This window comes from Monopterus albus, unplaced genomic scaffold (assembly GCF_001952655.1).
Source record: "Monopterus albus unplaced genomic scaffold, M_albus_1.0 scaffold180.1, whole genome shotgun sequence".
NCBI classification, from domain to species: domain Eukaryota; kingdom Metazoa; phylum Chordata; class Actinopteri; order Synbranchiformes; family Synbranchidae; genus Monopterus; species Monopterus albus.
The window spans coordinates 650,782-664,693 of NW_018128060.1; the positions used below are offsets into that span (position 1 = coordinate 650,782).

General features: G+C 39.4%; 1 protein-coding gene and 1 long non-coding RNA gene across 6 annotated transcripts in view; both read right to left on the bottom strand.

The window, feature by feature from the left end:
- The window catches only part of robo1 (roundabout, axon guidance receptor, homolog 1 (Drosophila)), a 306,681-nt gene that overhangs the window by 248,430 nt on the left and 44,339 nt on the right, over positions 1-13,912 (bottom strand). The gene's annotated exons all lie outside the window — the stretch shown is intronic.
- LOC109969737 (uncharacterized) lies at positions 11,786-12,271 on the bottom strand. Its single transcript, XR_002276301.1, has 2 exons — positions 12,098-12,271; positions 11,786-11,911 (listed from the first exon to the last, which is right to left on the bottom strand). It is a non-coding gene; the product is annotated as an uncharacterized LOC109969737 (long non-coding RNA).

Here is a 13,912-nt window from a genome sequence, read left to right on the forward strand (position 1 = left end):
CGGGGCATTTTTGCTTAGCAGATTATTGGGGGGAAGCGTTGGAAGGTATTATGAAGAGTGATGAGCAGGAGCAGGACGATCACTAAGATGTAAAGTGCTTCATCATGTGCCTCACTGAGCAGTAAAGAGATGGGGGCCAAACAGGTGGTAGAACTCTCCATCAAAGACTTCACACAGTCAGAGCATCTTGACTCCAGGCACTCAATTCAAACTGTGTGGGCAAGTGTGTATCCACTGATTAGTTCCACTTGTTCTGACTGAACTGAACATAAGATCTTGGAAAAACATTATTGATATAGCAGAAAGAAGCTGTTATATTACTCTAGATAGAACATGTTTCCTTTAGAGTAAAGTTTCCAAGGAAATGAAAGAATATTTTATTGAAATACTGGAGAGGACATTTAATCATTCTGTAGATGTATCATGATAACTCGTTTATTGATTTGGCATCGATGCACAAAACCTCCTAATCAGGCATTTTAAATGTGCTTTTCAACAGAGCCTGAGCAAAGTATAAGGGCGTGGCTGCAATGCTAAAAACAAAGCCAACAAATAAAATTAGGTTAACTGTTTAACTGTGTTGAAGGTTGTATGAGAAATATAAAAAGAAAACACAAGAAACCTCAAGGCAGAGCAATAAATTATCTCTCTGTATAAAACACAATCTTAAAAAAAAACAACCTTAAACTTGTATGTTACAAAATCAGCTTTTCCCCTGTAATAGTGGAAGCTAGCCCAACTGTCCTCCTGGAAAATATTACTCTATATGCCATTAGTGTTAGCAGGATTTTATGACCAACAATTACATGCTGTAGTTTGGTGACCTCTAGCAACCACAGTAATTATGACACAAACAAAGGAAGACAGTACAGGAGATGTACTGTAGTATAGAGGCACAAAGTCTGCATCAAGAGGAGGTTGACGTTGATGGCTAGGTAGAAAAAAACTGAAGACTTTCCCCATGAGGGGTTCAAATCCAGTGTATAACAAGTAATTTTCACCTAATGGTGTAGTAGACAGCAAAAATCTGTAACACTTCCTGGTGCGATGTATGCTGTCAATAATATTTATATAATATAAGTTTTTGCAATTCCGCCTGCCAGTGTAGGATCGCTATTTCAGGAGACGTTCCTATCTGTCCTTCCCTCTCATGTGACCCATAGAAGCATCTCCTGAAATAGCGCTACTACCTTGGCAGGCGAACTGCAAGAACTGTTTTCACAGGCTGTGTAGTGTGATAAGTGGTGGATTGCCCCTTTAAAACCCAAATGTATTGGATTTGTACACTTCAGACATTGGCAACTCCTAGTGGTACTATCAAAAAAAAAAAAAATGCAGGCATTCAAGACTCCCATGGAGCCAAACTGGTAATACTAAAATGAACTGACCCAAAGCAACACAAACACTACCAATATCTAATGTTTTACATAATAATTTGAAAGATGCTTCAGTATAACATAAAAACCATCTACGAATAGGGGCTTTAGGAAATAAAGTAATATGTTCAGGGTAGAATTTCAGCATGACATTTGTGGATGTTCTAACAATAGAAAGTCTTCCTGAGTCCCATACATCAATCTCCTGCCCTCTTTAATTACTAAGTCATCAGGTACAGCACCAGCCGGGAGCATTTCTCATGCCAATCACTATTCATACTACAGGCACTTGAAGTGCCAGCAAAGAACTGCCAAGACAGCTCTTGAAGTGAAATGAATAAATATAGATACCTTGTGAATCGACCTGAAAGTCCACGACTGACAGTCTTTGGAACTGTATAGCCATTGGCAACACTTTTTTGTACTGTCAACTGAGTCGCACTAACAATTCAACATCCTCCAGCAAATTGGAATGACTGAAAGAATGACTTTATGTATAAGCACAGCTCTCATACCTCAGGGAAGTAATTCTGTATTAAATCGCTAGTTGTGACTGAAAATAACACAGTAACTGCAGGATACATCACTCTGGACAGATGGGTTTTTCTTCACCAAATGCTACAAGTCACTGCCAAGCAAAGCAGAGGAACAATGTGTACAGTTTGTCTCACAGTGTGTTGTAGCTTGTAGAGTTGTAAGTGCCCATATTGTCATAGGGGGAGGCAGACATTTGTACAGTGAGGCATGGATGCTAAAATCTGTCTCCTCCAGGCTCTCTCATAAGGATAAAATGAGTGGATGTTATCTTCCCCGTGTCTAGACAGGTGGCCAGCAAAGCCAGAATTACAGAACCAGTCCCCCTCCTTCTTCCTGTACTGCTATAGCCTGAGGTAGACTGGAGGACACGGACACTTAAGAGCCAGTCAATAACCTGCAGCATCATGCGAATGAAGCAATGAAGGTGAACACACACATACACACACACACACACACACACACGAGTAATCAACAACTTCAAGGTCAGTGACCTTTTTGTTTTGAAAACAGAGCTGTGCATCTAAGTCCAGATGTGTTTGTCAAGCATTTACTGCTGCTGCTGCACGTATGTTTGATCAACACCCCTTCCTCCATGCGCCTGCACCCCCATGTGGGAGCAAAGATATGCAGAATATGTGCACCATTTATGCTGAAAGCGTTGCTGCTTTACTTTGTATTCACAGTGCTGGTCTCTGCCTCGCTGTTTCTCAGCTCTGATATTGAATTAGTTGCCTGAACATGCTGATTGAAACAGTGACGAGTTGGAGACGGCTTCAGCTTTTTTTTTTTGTAGATCTTTGGTACTAAAATATGTCTCCATGCTGTTACCTACTTCTGGTTCAAAATGGGCTTTAAACTGCAATAATGAGGGTCCTGTGGGACAGTTGGCATTTGACCCTCAGTGGGGTAATGTATGCACATGATCAGTCAGCCAGAATGAAGAGAGGTAGGGGGGCAGCCGGTACGTGCAGCTCATGTCTCCATGTCTCACTGCTAGACTGGCCTCCAGCTGAAGCACTTCCATGCCACTGCTGACATGAAAGTGTTTGCTGCCGAGCTGACTGAAGATTATGTTATTACACTGTGTTGATCATTAGTAATGGAGAAGGAGGGATACGATTAATTAACTACAGTCTGTAAAAAACATGCTGTTGTGTCATGATATGTGTAAGGTCTTATCGAGTATTATGATAAAAGGAAAAAACATTTTGGTGTAATTAATGTTTAAGTGAGGTTTGAACAAGAGCCCCATGTTCAACCAACACTGAATGAGAGACAAACAAGACAGAAGATAAATAAGAATGTTATATAACTACATACTTATATAGCACAGCTCAAAATTATTTTAATTTACTTTTAATTCTACCCTGTTTGTACTATGGTGTAATCTAAAGTCACACTGGTTAAATTTGTCCAAACAGAGGAGATCTTCTCAAACAAGCTAAATAAACCAACCACTGTTCCACAAGCTTCTGTAACACGATGAACTCTCTCATTTAACATATTGTTCACTTTATAAAAGTAAAACACACTACTACACTTTACTATGATTAATAATTCTTCAACTATCCACGATAAAATATGATCTATCCAAGTATTTTCTAATAGAATTTAAAACATTTATTTTAACAAAGAAAATGTACATGTGCTATGGAAGAAGTCAGTTATTATATTGTGGTTTCTTCCACATCAGTGATATTCACCAGTGCTTCCACTGCTGTTCTTTCTACACAGTTCTGTCCTCTCTGTCCACCCATGCTAATAAGAATATTTTAAAGACTTCCCCATTTATACAGTGGACAACATTTACACTACTCACATCCACAGAGCTGAGACTCTCAAACCTAGTGGCAACGTTTAACCAAACAAACAAACAAAAAAAAAACTAGAAAACTAACAAAACAACTTACGTTTTCCCACCAAACTAAACCACTATATCTCCACATCTGGTCGACTTAAATAAAGCAATAGATCAAACTGTCATAAGGCATAGATCAATCTTCAGTTCATCTCTAGTGAATACACCTAACAGACATCAGCACATCTAAGTGGTTACCACAGTTTTGTATCGACAGTTTCTTAAACTTGCATGAACTAAGATTTTTGTCTGAACAGAAAGAGTACTTTCAGCTATAACAAAAATAACCAGCTGGATATTATTCCACCTGCCTTTTATAACTGTTTATGAAGCCTGGAACCCACTTCAGTTGCTGCTACACCGGCACAACACACTCTGCTCACTGCTGTGCATCCACCTGTAGGCTCTGCTCCCCATGTGGGAGAGTTTATTATCGTCACAGCCTTGATGCCAAATATAAACTCTGCATATTCTCTGTATTCATTAAATATTAAATCTTTACCACATGGGTTATAAGTAGAAAAAAAAGGAACTTTCACAAGAGTAACAAGCCACAATATAATTATCTATTTAATTTGTGTAATAACTGTGAAGTGTTAAGTAAAATGCCTTTATAGTGAATGGCTCACTTTCCCATGAAGAGATATGTGAAGCAAATGTAAGGAGTGAACAGTGGATGAGAGGCAGCTGTATTTGCTTCACCTGCAGAGTGAACAGGACCTTTCTGCAGTGGATCACAGGAGATCAAAAGGAAATGTATTAGAATGGGAGTCGAAGAGCAGCAGAAGGAGCCTGATCAGGATCAGAATTATCCTCATTTGGCAGGTATATTAGCACTGGAAGCAGCCCCCTTATCAAAGACACTCCCTTTTCTTCTTGTAAAATGTTCATTTGCTGTGTGCAGAGACAAAGTGCCATCACAGTCCAGCTCTGTGGAACAAGCAAACTACAAATAATCACTGAAATAATGCCATTCATGTTTCACAGTATTTTGGGCCAAAACGTGACTGTTGAGGCGAAGGGTGTGGATGCAGGGATGAATGCGACAACGCCTGAAAAAAAGCCTACGAGCAAACTAATTGTATTTGTGTCAGTGTTTTGGTTACAAATTGACTTTTAATACAAGGTGAGCAAGGCTGCTGCCAGTCAACCCTGCTGTCACTCTGTCAGGTTTCCTCACTCTGGCTTCATGCAGCTCTTTATTGGAGGAAAGATTCTTCAGTAAATAACTTTTGTTAGGTACAAATTCCCTGCTAGGATTTTATGTTTGACCCTTTGTTGCTTAAACAAACTTGCAAGTAGGTAAGATGAGTAACCAGTTCATGTATTGTCAGTAAAACTGCATAGTCTTTTGACATTTAATAGGTTTGCCTTGTCAATCTTTAATTACAATTTAGACACCAACAAATGACTAGTAAAAATTACATTATCAAAAGTGAACCACTCAGTTTTTCCAACTGTGTTTTGTACTGATGAAAGGTGACATTTCTTAATAGAATAACTTTTCTCCAAGTTCAATTTGTATTAAGGACAAACACTTTTTCAACTATAAGAGGTGTCAGTGGTGCATGCATAGAATAAGAAACAAATTACCTTAAGGTTTATACTCCTGCCCAAGAATCCAAATCGAACCCCTGATACCTGCTTGTTTTATTTGAGTTGACAAAGTGACATCTGAAAGTTCTTCCCATTTAGTGTTTTTGGCAGAATAAAAGCCTTAACTTCTAGCTTTAAAAAAGACTATTCTCACAATATTCATGGCAGATAATCAGACTGTGAGACCTTAAGGTCATCAGACTCAACATAAATGTATAGTCATCAGTATACAGTAGCTGTGAGAATGGAAACATATACAGTACATAATGAAGCAATGAAAAAGTCAAATAACTAACCAATGTCATATGTAAGATGATTGTATTAACCTTGTTTTAATAATGTCACACTGATTAATTATGAATGACAATTTTATATGTGATTTGGAGCTTCAGTAGATTAGACCTCATAAAATAAAATTGTTCATTATAATGGAGGGCTTTATGTGATAATTGGTATCAGGTTACTGATGTGACTGTAAACAATAGGGGTGTGGTAATGAATGGATGTTGCTCTTTACAGGTTTAATTTAGTCCTTTTAAAGTAGAAGGATCATTAAGTCTGAGATCAGGGCAGCAGGCATTTAAGTCATGGGAGCCATTAAAATGGAGAGTGAACCTTTATCAGAATCTCTTTTTTCACCCTCCCTCCTTCTGCTGTGTGCCCAATGCAGCATGAAAGGAAAACACTGCTTTACGTGCACAGCAAGGGTACCATCATGCATCCTTGCCTTCCATGGACCTTTTCAGGCAACTTCCCCAATTAACTTTAATGGCCAATATTATCATTTTATGTTTTTCACTCTATTCTCTCTATTTGAACTCCTCCATGAATCCATATTGGGCTCCCCCACTGTGCCCTGAGCCTGCTGTCCTGCATGGGCAGCTCCTCCGCCTCCATTCTTCTCCTCCCTTTTCACCTCTCCAGATCTGAAGTGTCAATGGTTTAAATGGATTGCTCATGCAACCAGTTAACCTTCTCATCCCATAAAAAGTATAATTGGTTTACTATAGAAAGGAGCCTTCTCCATGCTAGGGATAATCCCTCAGCTTGATTAATGCTCCTCTAATCAATTGGTGTCTGGAAGCCCCGCCTCTTCAGTCATATCCCGTAAAAGGGAACAGCTGGCGCTTCCAAAGGTCAGAGAGAAGGGGGTCACCTGGAGTCAGAGGGGCTAATGGATCAAAGAGGGTCATCAAATCACTTACGCACACTAACAAAAGTGCTGGGCTATTTCTAAAAAGTTGTCAAAGGGTTTAAACTGCATTTCAGTGCACGTGTATGGCCACGTGTATGTTTCACCAGCCTTTAAGATGGCTCAGAGCAACCATTTTGCCAAGGAACCTGATTGTAAGAGAACAGTTATGTTTTTAAGCTGCAGAGATTTAACAGGCTTTGAAGTAGCAACTGGTTCATGCAGGATAAAGATTAGGTTTAGGTGTAGTGATGGGGGTGAAGGTTAAGGTCGCAGGGTCAAGGTCTGTAATAGAAAAGTGTGCATCTATGTGCATGATTCCAGTGAGTTTATGCACATGTAAAGCTGCATGATCCATAATCCATAGGAGCCAGACACAAGAAAAGGTGGAGGGAAATACTTCATTTGAATGAAAATGCTCCAAGATGTGTTGTGCACTGAGATCAAGCAGAAAGAGAAAAGATTCCCGGGTCTATCCTTCGTGTAATTTTCTCTTCAACACAGGACGGGCTATCATCCTCGCAGCCAGCACTGCTCAGGGGTTTGTGCTCTGTTCAGAGCAGATTTGAATAAGACTTGAAAATTGACACATAGCCTGCTGCGATGTATGAATATCAATGTCGCCTCTGACAGAGTAGAGTGGCACAATGGGAAATATCAAGTCATTACAAGTTCTGGACTGGGACAAACTCTTTCACTTTGAATATATGGGAGGTGTTTTTGTTTTCCTTCTCCAATGAGCATGACTAGTCTGCACATTCTCTGTGGAATAGGTCTGTTGACAATGAAGTTATCTTCACCAAACATTGTAATCAATACACAATTTTACCACTGACAGGCACTTAAAGATGATCACTGAAGAAGAGATCACCCTTGAGGACTTTGAATAGTAAATAATGAATCACTACATTAATACAATGTCTGTCGTATACATTAGCATTCAGAGTGGACATCTAAATTACTTTGAATCTAAAACTGTCACTTGTCACACTGAGAAGATTTATGCATTTGTCTCTAACATGATGCTTATGACTTAAGAGACAAAACCCTAACCTCACCTACTGTATGTGAGCTTAGACTGTTACGCAAACCTAGAATTGAATGGCACATTAATCTCTGAGATACACTGATGCTCCTGATGCAACTGAGGCAGTGATGAATCATCTCACCTATCATCTGCTACAGATGTTTTGCAGCTATCAGTTTACCGCCTCTTCCTTACTTTGTCTTTCCTCCTTTTTCAGCCTTTCAACTTTCCATATGATGCCACAGGCTGGAGATTTAGTTAAACTTGTAAACAACAGCAGCCATCTGTCTCCACTGACTTTAATAATAGCTCAGTGCTTATTCCCTTAGTTATAAGAAACTGGAGCACAGGCAGCAAGTGCTCTGTGTTGGCATAGGGTAAAATCACGGTGCAGTCCGTGTTAGTATGCACATACATGCTTCTCCTACACACCGACTCACTGCGACAACACTGCAGTCAGAGATGGAGGAGATGGCGAAAAGGGAGTGGGGGATGGATATGGGGGGGAGGATAATGGGAATAGGAAGGAGGCTCTGTCTCTATACTCTCAGTATCTATGTGAGGTCAGTAGTTTGGACTCTTGACATACAGAGGCACATCATGAGAAATACAACAGATCTTTAAATGGAGCACGGCAAAGTGAGCAAAATAAATAGTTCACTCACACACAAGAGAATAAAATTGATTTGCAAAGGATCTGCAGTGAACTAGTAAGCAAGCCCTTCATTGTGTTGTTTTATTATTAATACTCATGAGCCAACGGGCTGTGGAATATGCATCGAGTGACCTGCCCTTCCCTCTTCTTATGCTAATTGTCATTGACATTTCCCGCACACAGCACACCCGTCCTGGCCCCTCTGCAGTGGACCAGAAAACCACCGAACATTAGCAACAATAAAACCCCTCAAACGGTGCAACAATCCACCCTGAGCCATCACCATACTGGAATTACAGCAATCCATATGTTGCAGTGATATCTTGGAAAAGATTTTACTGTGATCTTGAAGGTTTGACCATCAGGTATTCTTTGTATGTGAAACGCCACAGCATCCATCTTCTGCCCATTTATCATCTCTGTCTACTGTTATCCACTCCTCCATTCATCTCTCCATCCATCAGCTCATATAGCCTTTGTTCTACATGTGGATCCATCTGTCACATCCTCAGTGATGCCTGTCCTTTTATATATGAATATCTCACTTCACCCTTCTACCTTTTTCCAATTGTTTAAAACACAATTTTGGTGCAGATGTTTTGTTTTAAAAAATGACAGGGTATATTACACCTTTTGACAGATTTTTCTTGGTGAACCATAATTGTTTCCATCATTTTGACAGACACCAAGTGGAAAGCAAATTATGCTCCATGGCTTGCAATTCATGGACTTCCTTCGTTAGCGCCATGTTTGACTGAAAAGTCGATGTTGGAATTAATCATTTTATGCCCTTCAGATTGTGTCTGTTATAATTTCTCCTGCATCACCAGGAGGCTGCATCTTCTGTGGAGAAAGAAAAGCAGGATCATGCTGGAGAGGTGAGGAACTGTGATTTTCTGGTTCAGAGAACTCACTCCCATCCCAGCCAGCCTCATTCCCTTTTCTCCTTTGCTGCCAGCTGCCTTTTTCTTTAGGTAGAACTTTCAGTACTTTACAACTGATCTTAAACACATTAGTAGTGAATTTAAATCAAGGTGCTAAGGCAACAAAAGACATTTAGCTTCTACAATGTCAAGGTTTGTCTGCACAAAGGACTACAGATGCCACTGTCTTTCCCGATCTTATTTGTAAAAACTATTATTTTGCGATCAAAACAAGAGGATCAATTGTTAAATGGAGATGGAAAAACAGCCAAGATAATTGGATTTCCTGGTTCCAATACAAGCCAATTAACCTTACACTGAGGCAATTAACAGTGAATGGAGTGGTTCAATACCACAAAGGCAATGCCCCAAGAAGTTATTTGCTGCATAGTTTGTCTCTATTGCACGGCATAGTGCCAGTCTTATAGCAGGCAATCCACTTAGTCTACACTACAACCACCTCTGTACTAACCAGTAAATGTGACCTCAATGCCATGTCATCTTTTAATGATGATTCATGTCAGGCTTTCTGCCCCTGCAGTTGGATAATCCTAACCTCTCTGCATGTTAACAATGACTTTCCTTTTGACTGGGTGCTGTCGGTTCATCCAGGACAAACAGCACAGCAAGGTTTATAGATGCCTCACTAGAGACCCTCCACAGACCTCGCTATGATAAACACATGATTAGGGAGAAAAATGGTATTAGGGCCAATCATCTCCTGCCTATTGCGGTCATTAAAGCACCACAATGCAACAATAGATCAGCACTAATTGGATGCAGAACACAATCATAACAACACATTACTCCCATCAATCACTGAGTCTGTCACTGAGGAGGAACTTGAATTGACCTAATGATTTACAATATGTTTGTTGCTATCTTTCCCCATAAACACCAACTATAGCAGTCAGATGGTCAGCAGTGAAGATTGCTTCTGTTATTTTGACAGAAAATCTCAGTTGTTGTTAACATGGCATTAGACCTTGATTAGCTCCGCTGTTCTGATGTTATCACACCTGGTAGACAGCTGTACAGGGAAATCAAATCACGAAAACTATTGTTTTGATCATTTCTCCTCATCTGAAATTCAGATTGTCTTTGGTTGATATTCTGATATGTTCTGCTTGTTTGATATTCTGGTTATTTTTCTATTCTTGCATATTTTCTTTTTTTTTTTTTCATTTTACAAAATTCCTTGTATTTTAACATACTTGGCAATAAAGTTTATGATTGATTCATTGATATAATATTGTTCTTGTCTTCATTAATAGGTGTAGGTATTTCTGCAAAGGTCTATCACTGCCCGCAAAGTTCCATTATAGAAACATTACGTCTCTCAGAGCTGCCGATGTGCCGGTAATCAATCTTTTCATTCCCATGACATCATCACAAAATACATCTTAAAATCCCTGAAAACATTTAAAAATATACAGTTTGGGACTTTTAAAAAGGATCAGTGGTTAGGTACCTTTGTCAAATCCATCTGTAACCTGTTTCACAAAGTGCTGCCTCTTATTAATAGCATATTACTTAGCACAGCATCTCTGCTGATCAACAGGGGATGTTCTCCTTCTGGGCCCAGAGGAGAGACAGTCTGCTTCCTCTGCAACACTTTTTTTTTTTAAATAGTCAATAAGCTATTTTCTTGGAAAATCAATTTAGCCATGCTTGTCACGGTCCAAGTCAACCCAAGTTAAAAATTGAAATAAGAAAATTATTTATGACTAAGTCCATATAAATAGTACTGTGTGATACAGTTTTTTTCAATGCTTTCTTTAGAATGTAATTACCTAATTATGGGCCAATTTTTATATATTTAAAGTTTCTTTAGATCCAGTTATATAAGCTATTAAACCCTCTAACCCTGTAATTATTTATTACAGTGCTGACATCCAGGGAGGATTTGTTCCTGGAAGGTCAACACTATAGCAAATTTATATCAAAAGAAAATCATAGTTGACATTTTGGCATTTATGCTTGACAAATAAACTGAATGATTGTTTGAGCTGAATTTTCTGCTAATTGCCTAATAAACTGATTAATTGTTTCTGTACTATGTATTTTTAACACAGGGGAAAAAAATTGGCTTAGTATTCAACTGAATTATGACGTGCACATTGCAGTGGTAAAACAACTGCTTGTTTGTTTAACCAATCAAAACTCAGAAAAGCTGTAGGATATGACACAACTTTGGCTACAGTGCTATTTTCACTAGCAGTTGAATACTCAAACAATTTTTTTAATGGCTCGAGGTGCAAACAGAAAGACAAATAGGAAGAGGTGGAAGTGTTCACTAATCACTAAGAAAGCTCTCCTGGATTATCAGTCTGACCTCACCTGTTGGGTGACCCACATGAAAAGGCCTGACAGGAGATGGTTCTTACTTCTATTAACAGCTGTATTATACTACTGAGTGGGTACAGTATACTGGGATACGCTCTAGTGCTAGAATGCTACACAGGCTCATGCGCACATGAAATCTTGAGTTGTTTGAAAAGCCCTAAACGTTTGGTATCCTGAAATGTGTTCAGTGACAGCTGCCAAATACATCCCATATTGCATACATACACCAGGAGTTCAAGGTTACCTGTTTGTCCAGGGAGGTAGATTGGTTTATCTGTTTGGACAAATGTCATCGGTTGATAGACTCTGATCATAACCTTTCTGACTTCTTTTGAAGAAAACATGCTGCCTTGTACTTCCACCTCAAAGTTCCACACCTCGTCATTCTGCACTAAAGGAACCTGTGGCAACATTTTTCATCAAGTGAGACATTAGTCTACAAGCAGTAAAGTTACACCATCGTGTTCCATTTTCTGTGGGTGCATCGAAGAACACAAGTTAAAAAAAACCCTGTGCTCCAACTTCATTCAAAGGGACAACACTTCTAGAAATGAGCAAATGAATCAAAGCCCATCTCAAAAACCAACCTGAAATTGAGCACAGGTATGAAGGTCTTTCCTGGATGCCCATTTGAAGAGGGTTGTCCTTTTTTTGTACACCAAGCTGGTGGTCATTGTCAGAGCCTCGTTGGGCTGCATGAGATCTGCACACAACTTGGCTGTTGCTCCAGCTTCAAGAACTGCAGGAATGGCCACCATGTACTGCCTATAGACACACATTTTCAGGTAGGTACTGGGGTTCTTTTTGTTGTGCCATAGAAATCAACCTACAGAAAGTTTACGTATAATATCATTACAGAATCATATCAGTAAATATCTTGATGTCACTATGCATTGATGTCACTGTGTAGAGTCACGTTAGTGTTTTCACACATGTAGATGTAAGTAGATTGAAAGTATTTGGACTTTTTGCATTGAATAACAAAATATTTTGTTTTACAGCAACAGTCAACCCAAATATAAGTATTACATTTTAAAAAAAGAACAATTTACATGTATTACACTGTCATTTTCCTTTGCTGCCTCAAAAGGCATCTCCATTTGCTCGCTTGTGGCACAGCGTCATCTTTGAACTTGAAATGTAAAGAGGACGAAGCAGGTTAACTGTGAAAGTGAGCTTCTGAAATGCAGAAAAACCAGCAGCAGGCGTAGTGACTGTTGAGTCACTGGTGACAACTTTATCAAATCTTTGATGATTTATTACAGCCATTTGTGCCATGGGACAGTAAAATCTTACTTAAGGCAGCTTTAAGATACAGTAGTGCTGTAAAAACACCTTACTGTAGGGCAATATTAAATCTTTTATATGTGTTACTGGGGCACATCCAGCCAATGCTTTTTGCTTTTTCCTCTCTCACAGTCACCTTCTGTAGCTCTGACTGTGATGACCGTTGTTGAAGGGTATTCTAGATGAGTTTATGAGAAAGTATCTTCAAATGGCACTCAGCTCCAACGGCTGACAACTCACACGTGAGTAACTCTCTTTAAAATAATAGTTTGTCCTTCAAAAACTAATGACAAAGGCAGGGATTGAGTGCATTATGGTCCAGTGGCATAAAATGTTTTAGGACCCTTCATAAAACAGCACTTTCTTCTGTGTCCCTGTTTGAAACATCTATTTTTCTTTGAAATCTAATGGGTCTCGTTGAAACTCCTAATTGGCAGTCACTGTACCCACTGTCCTTTGAGGTGCAGTTGCTATAGGGGAGATTTGAGCATTCAAACCAGCTTTGAAGTCATCAAAAGTAAATTCTCTGTTCACTGCTGTGGCAGCAGAAAAAGCAATGACCAGATGGAACGGTAAATGAATGGAAGAGGTAAAAATGGAGCAAGTGTCATAAGTCTACAACACCCGTGCTGTAAGACCACAGGAGTGGCCTTTCATTATTAGCGTGGCTAACCTAGCACCAGCACTTTCACAAAGGCCTCCCATGTTCACTCAGCTCCTATTCCTTATGGACCTTCATGCCTTTGTTGATGTTCAGAGAGAGAGGAGGAGGCCTTTCATGTCTTCCCTTCCCACTTCCTTTAAACAAGCTCAAATTAATTGCTTCTTTTTTAAGCTCCACTGAACAACCTTCACAAAGCCCAACAGTACATTTCTCTTAACCTTCCACTCTCTTTTCCTGCAAAAATCTCCCAAATGACAGTATGTAACGGTGAGATCAGGGCATACATTACAGTCATTGTTCTGTGAGCAAAGATTCATTTCATGATGCACTTCAAGTTGTATCTGCATGATGTCCGTGCATCACATCTGGATTTCCAGAAAATCAACCGAGGAACACAGTATAGAGTTTCATTTTCTTTAAATCTTCTTTAAAGTAATTTCAAAGAATATAC